This window comes from Dendroctonus ponderosae, unplaced genomic scaffold (assembly GCF_020466585.1).
Source record: "Dendroctonus ponderosae isolate FM_Combo_2020 unplaced genomic scaffold, Dpon_F_20191213v2 Dpon_F_20191213_3, whole genome shotgun sequence".
Lineage (NCBI taxonomy): Eukaryota > Metazoa > Arthropoda > Insecta > Coleoptera > Curculionidae > Dendroctonus > Dendroctonus ponderosae.
This window is the reverse complement of record NW_026018508.1, coordinates 1,889,642-1,897,088: the sequence shown is the minus strand read 5'-3', so window position 1 is coordinate 1,897,088 and position 7,447 is coordinate 1,889,642. Positions and strand designations below refer to the sequence as shown.

Below are 7,447 nucleotides of genomic sequence, written 5' to 3'. Positions count from 1 at the left end.
TAAGTCAACTAACAAAATGATGCTGATATGTTTTTCTTGAATGTAACACTTGCATTCAACAAAGTTTTGAAATAAAATTTTAAAAGGTCTCGGAGTTTGAAGACATTGCTTCATGAACCGACAACGAATCTATTTTACTGCTTCGTACGTGTGATAAGTTTGCTTTAAATACGTCAGTTCTTTATGCGACCATAAAACAAAATGTTCTGCGAATAATGCTATCTCGTTGTTAGGGAAAGCCATAAATCGTGGCTATACTTGAAGCCAAACTTAAACTCGTTCAAGTTTAAGAATAGATGGTATAATTTTGTTATAAAATAGCGGTCTGACAAGTAGAGTGGCATTGAGTGAGTAAATTAAACAATCGCTTTTGCTCAAAGGTCTACTAAAATTATTATCAATGTGGCATAAGAGTCCAACGAATATTAATAAGCACTGAAATTACAATGCATATTACAAATGTGCGGGAGCAGCTACAGTAATCCCGATTGTTCGGTATCCGATATTTAATAATATTTGGTTATTCGGACCTAAAGTTTACAGTTTTTCTCATCTATTATGTTTAAAGAAAACGGAACCCGATCTTAGATAATTCGCTAAATTACTAAATTCAACATTAAATTACGCTCAGCTTCTAACTGAAGCAACATGTAATGAAGGATGAAGAGTCTTTTAGCTCATATTTAATCTGGTACCAAGGATAATGCGCTTCGGTTGTTATTGAAATGAACTTGCTTGAAGGATGCTCTAGGCATATTATACAGGGTGCCCGGCAAAGGTGCTACCAACATTTAACAAGAAAAAATGAGTGTGACAAGTTCCTATAGCACTTTTGCGAAAACTTAATAATAACGGATATACAGGGCGTTAAATTTAGATTAAAAAAATATGTTTTTAATTAACTTTTTTGTTGATTATCTAATTGTTTTGAAATTTGGCACACTTTTATTACTCATGATCAAAAGTATTATTTTTCGAAAGCTGAGATTCAACCGCCGTTAATGCGAAAAGGTTGAAATCTATATATGTCACCTACTTAATAACCTATACATTTTTTTAATTTCCACTTTTAGTTATGTCTGATTTCAAAAAAAATAAAAAAAACCGAATTAAAGAGCGTTCAAAACTACGTAAAAAGGGTTTACTTGTCAACTCTCTAAAATCATCAAAAGCTGTTATCGAGAAAATGTTCTTTTAAAATTGTGTTGCACGGCGTAAGCACGTCAAATTATTTCCAACGTTTTAACAGAGCGGGTCGTGGAAACAAGTGCACTTACAATTAATTATTATTTATTAAATATTTAATAAGGTAATAAGTATTATTAGATTTTGTTATACAGTTTGTAAAGGTTTATAGCATATTTTTAAAGTGTCCATTCTCCTCAATGCACAAATTAAGCCTTCTCAAAAAACTGCGACAAGTCCTATACAATATTCAATCCTTTTGTATAATTTATTCACACTTGTCAATAATGATCTGCCTCACTTCGGGAGGGATGCGTACTAGAGTGCGCTATACTAATTTTTTACATACCCACAAAAAAAATCCATGGGATTTAAGTCAGGAGATCTGGGAGCCCACTCTACAAACCCACCACGTCCTATCACTACAGCTGCGCCATAATGTGGAGGAGCTCCATCTTGTAATAACCACATTGAAATTCTACCTTGAAGGGGCACATCTTCCAAAAGTATAGGCAATTGATTTCTTAAGAAATCCAAGCATGTCTCACTATTGAGTGTAGGTGGCAAAAAATACGACTCAATTAAATAGTCTCCTACTATACCAGTCCAGACATTAACAGAAAACTTTTTTACTATATATGTATAGTCGACAAAGCATTAACATTTATTTTTACGCTTTACAATATGTCACAATTGTTTGTACAGATGCCTGTGTTGTTATAGAAAACCACAGCAATTTTTTCCCTGCCACGCTCTGCTAAAACGTTGAAAATAATTTGAGGTACTTACACCGTGTAACACAATTTTAAAAGTAGATTTTCTCGAAAACTGCTTATTTTAGAGAGATGTGACAAGTAAACCTTTATTAAGAAATTTTAAGAGCTCTTACACAACAAAAGGCGGAAAATAAAAAAGTATAGGTTATTAAGTAGATGACATGAGTGAGTTCAACTTTTTTCCATAATCGGATAAATGTCAACTTTTGAACAATAATACAAATTATCATAAGTATTAAGTGTACCAAATTAGGAAACAGTCAGAGGATATCAAGAAAAAAATTAAAAAAAAAAAAATATTTTTAAAATCTAACTCTATAACGCTGTAGCGTTGCCTAACATAATACAACAGTTGACTATCGATCACATGACATTGTAATCATTCTTGCCACGGCAGCAATAAATAATATTGCTGACAGTTTTAATGTAAGAGAGCTCGGTGCTTAATTCACATAAAGTAGAGGTAAACGAAAATGTATACATGAGTATGTAGATCGCTGTAGAGTTGCCTGGTTAATTGTTGGTAGCACCTTTTCCGGAAACCTTGTATAATGCTCGGGAAAAGTATCCTATGAAGGTCTGGAAAAGTAGTCTCAAAATATTATGATTCGTATAGCGAACGAGTCAAACATGGACTATGAAGCTGAGCATCTGATATCTTGTAATCAATTGTCGTTAAGTTTATTTTGTTGACTGAAGAAAGGTTGACATGTTTTCACGGGGCATAGTTTTGCGGATGTGGCCGCTTGTAATTGATTGAAAACATTAAATATTTGTTACTACGGAGAACACCTTTATAAAATGTAGGTTCCTGGTTGGAACAAAAGTGAATATTATGCATGCTGTTCTGAAGGTATAGCGACACTTCACGACAATACGCTAAAATTAACTAACATTAATATAGCAAATATGACCAAACTAGACAACATATTTTGGGCACTGGCGTAGTGATTCTTAATTGTTTTTATTCCCAACACAGTTACTCGATTGGTAAAAGTAAACCGAACGATCTTACAGAAACATATTTTAAATATTCCTATTTTAAACGTAATGTTTATCTATTGATTGGTATTCATGAGATATTTTACGAGACCGGCGTCAGCAGCGGTTTTATCTTGCCAGAGCGATAACGAAATCCCCCGCCGTGACTATCTCCAGTCGCAAAGATCTCCACTTTCTCAAGGCATAATGCCAGATTTATTTACTCAGCACAAATAAAATCCAGGTCAGCTTTTACTTTGCCTTTATTTACGCCGTTTGTTGGAGATTTTAAGGTCATGAGCATTCCCAAATTATATTTGTGTTCAATCTGATTAGGCAAGGGGATGGAGCTTGAGGGTATTAGCGGATTTAAAGTTGTGGTGGAAAGGTTTATTCTGGGGAGCCAGAGTTTTTATGGAAACATGAAACCTTCTGCACAATGCAAAGATTATTTCAGGACTTGGCTAATTGTGCTTAAAACGCAGCCCATAATATAATATTAATTTACGGGTAGTAATGCAATTATGCTTTTTCTTCAAATTTTATGTTGCTGTCACTGCCGCAATGTTTTTAGTAGTAGTATTAAGGAGCTTTATTCGTTCTACGATAGGGCCTCGCGCCCTTAGTCGGTCTTTCTGCACAAAGTCAAATGTTTCTGCCGAATGCTAAATGCCAAGACATTGTTTTTATTTTACTTATAAACTCAACTAAGTTATTGCATCCGCATAGGGCACTCTAATACATTGGTCTTTTAGCTTCGCACAATTAATCTTTGCTGATGCTCCAACACTGAAATGTCCAACCAAAGGTGCAAGAGATTAATTATTTTTCTAAAACCACCTAATTTTATTTTCCCAGTGAAATAGCCGAGCATTGAAATGCGCAGGCAGTGCTTAGAAACGCAACAACACGTTCTCAGATATCCCACTACCTTTGAAAATATCCGCTGTAGATGGTAAGCAGCCGTTAAATATAACCATCTGGATGCGAATACAATTCGATAAAGATTTAAGGGTAAGCATGCCCATGTTGTTCAATATATCCTTCAAATTATATTGTATTGAAGATAGAGTAGAATTAAGGTTAGTAGAATACTAGAACTTACCCCGAAGTAATAAAATTGCTGATATATTGAATGAGGGTCCTAGAGGCAGCAACATCGGGAAAGCTGTAATTGTGTGGAAAAAATGGTCCTCCACCAATTAATGGTAAGCCTAGAATGTAAGGTAAGTCTTCTCCTCTCACACTTCCTAATCTCTGAAAAAGAAACACATAAATTTAGAACCTTGAACATTGCAGAGCTCTAACAAATTTATCTTTCGAAAATTATTGTCAATATACTGTGTGGTTTACTTCTGAACATAAAATGTTAATAAATTTACGTAGCATTTTATACTAATTTCAAGATAGTTGCCAATAAAATGTTATGTGAATCCCTAAATAGCGTTTTCTTAATTATTTGCTTCTCATCTATCATAGACAGTCTCAGAAGCAAATTCAATAATGTTCGTTAGATGCTCAAACTATTTCCAAGCTTATTCCATCCGAAGAGATGCTGACTTGAAATATTCAAACATTTTTTCTCCTAAGTTTGGATTGAGCTCAAAACAGAGCATTTTTGAGGACAGTGGCATAAACCCTAGTGATTTGCTCAAAACCGTATCTGCTCAGGTACTCTGTACAAATTGGAAAATGTGTTGAAACTTTTGCGAAATGTGTAGGAGCGCTAAATATTTAAAGCTTAGAAGTTTTCGTTCGCCTTTGCGCTATAAAGGCAGTACAGTAAACTTATTGCTTTTGCCTTATACGCAAGCAATATGACCTGCACAATACACGCACCGATACTCTTGAGCAATATTAGTGCAAATGTGTTTTGTTAGAAAGATGCAACTGTCAATACATATTTTATATAACTGTTTCATTATCATCGATTACGTTATGAATAGCTTCAGAAAAAATAGTTTAATTTATTAGGCAAGCTTATTAAGCAATTATGCGCTTAATATTTTTTATCACATAGAGTTCTGTTTACAATCTTCTAAAAAGTAGCATATTCCGCATCAAATCTACGAGTTTATCAACAAAGCTCAAAACCTTTAATTCCTTCACTATTCATGAATTTTCGTTTATCTCTACTTTATGTGAATAAGCACCGAGCTCTCTGCATTAAAACTGTTAGCAATATTATTTATTGCTGCCGTGGCAAGAATGGTTACATTGTGATGTGATCGATAGTCAACTGTTGTATTACTATATCATTTTTATTGCATTACATATCCAATATTCGTAACATGTGTCGATTGTCCCCAAGCACTAATTAAGGCAAATCGCTAACTCTGAACAGTGTGACATACATTTTTGTTGTAAACCTAATATTTCAAGATTAGTCCAACCAATTTGTCGTGACGATACTTGACCTAATGTCGGATAAAGCAAAAATATAAGTAAGACCTAAAAATAATTTCCATGGCCGGAAACGTCATGAGGAAATAGGGTGTTTTACACTTTTTGCTATAAAGTCAATCATAGCTTTTAGCTCGTAAAAAAGCGTCGTCGAATTTGACGAAAAAATCCATTAAATTCTAAAAAAACGTGATTTTTGGTGCTAAAATGACAGTTATTTTATTTTGTTGTTAAACTCTCCAGGATTTGTAAATAATTTTTATTCCAATCAAGTATTTACAAATAAAACTGACAATTATCAAATTCTTTTTCGGTACAATATCGGCATGCTCCAGAAAATTACAATTTCTTTCTGTTTTCTGGTGTGAGAAAAATTCCCTATGAAATTTGAATCATGCTAAATATTACTTCATAATATATAACATATAAATAAACCAAAAAAAATAAACAATTGCTAGTAACAACTCTTAAAAACTAATAAACTTAAACATGGCACATATCAACTTTTATAATTAATTATTTTTTGTTCATTTGTTCACATTTGTTCTGTAGTAAATGTATGGAAATCAGGATTTTGCCGGATTACATTTATCGGAAGGTAGCATAGTATTTAATAGTTCTTACGAGCAATTGCATAACTACAATAAGATTTTCTAAAGTAATATTTAGCGTAACTAAAATTTCAGCGTAAATTTTTTTTCTGAATAGATAAATGAGAAAATGCGTAATTTCCTGGGGCCTTCCGCAATTGTATCAGAAAATATTTTGATATTCATTAGTTTTACTTATAAATACTTGATTGGGAATAAATATGATATATGAATACTGAAGAGTTTAACAACAAAATAAAATAATTGTCAACAATCACGTTTTTCAAAATTTAATCAATTTTTCTTCAAAATCACAATCTGAATACCTACGCTTTTTTGCTTAGATTTGATTAAAATAGATAACCAACATTTTTACGAAAAAAAATCGCTTGTTATAAAGTTATGATCTTTATAGCAAAAAGTGTAAAATACCCTATTTCCTCATGAATGTACGGGCTGTGGAAATTATTTTTAGGTCTTACTTATAATTTCCCTTTATTCCACATTACGTCAAGTATCTGGCCAAATTTCATCAAAATCTGTTTGCCAGTCTTGAGATACTGATTAGGTTGATCAACAAGAATTTTGTTTCGCACTGTGTGCCGTTGCTCATTGTGTCTTCATGCAGTTCACAAAGAACGCCACCAAACAGTATGTCAGAATATATGGATATGAAATAAAAATGGAAACAAAACGCTGTCCTTCCACCTTACTGTTTTCTAATTTCTTATGATGTCAGTTCTTTGACTTTTACTGACCCTCTTTTAAGTAAATATGTATACATAGATGTAGATGTAGGTGCTCAATTATAATCTGCAAAATATATTCCGCTGTGTTCTTAGAATCAAATGAGTTGTCTGATGTATACATGAAAATCAGAAGGCAGGTCTCGCGTGCTTTGAACTTACACTTAACAAAGGATTTTTTGATTCTGAAAAAAACCACCTGGTATTGAAACTGACTGCTGCCTGTATTTTTTTCTATTAACTTTCACAAATTACTTTATTCTGAAAATATACACATTTGGCTAATGGTGCTGTTTTCAACGCACTCTTGTCGTTTTCGTATGAGGGTCAAAATTGACTAAAATGTGTACATCGTTATACAGGGTTGCTCATTAGTGCGTCAAAGTGCGATATCTCAGTAAATATGAACTTGACAAGAAAATACGTCCTACGAAAGTTTTTCATGTTTAAAAGGTCCACATTTTAAAATTACTTTCCAATATATGGGGTGTATCATAAACGTGTGGTAGTTACCAACTTTGGTTTTTTAAATGAAACCGCCCCTTTTTTCATTCATTTTCAGATTTGTCGTCAAAATTTAAGGTAAGTTTGTGTCAAACCTTTTACCTGAAAAATTTACGATTTCCGAGTTATTCGTAAAAATGTGAAAGTTTTGACAGCTACTGGGTTCCACAGAAATCGATGCTGTACACTACCCGCTGCGAATTTTGGAAAACAGTTTTCAGCGATTCTAACAGAACATCATGATCTACGCGTAGATATGTTT

The 7,447-nt window shown here is 33.2% G+C and overlaps 1 protein-coding gene across 1 annotated transcript in view; it reads right to left on the bottom strand.

Moving 5' to 3' along the window:
* LOC109546773 (neuroligin-3) overlaps positions 1-4,249 on the bottom strand; it is a 45,277-nt gene extending 41,028 nt beyond the window's left edge. Inside the window, exon 1 of the mRNA XM_048664786.1 lies at positions 4,048-4,249. The gene's annotated coding sequence lies outside the window, so the exon portion shown is untranslated. The remainder of the gene's footprint in view (positions 1-4,047) is intronic.
* Between the last annotated feature and the right edge of the window lie 3,198 nt (positions 4,250-7,447).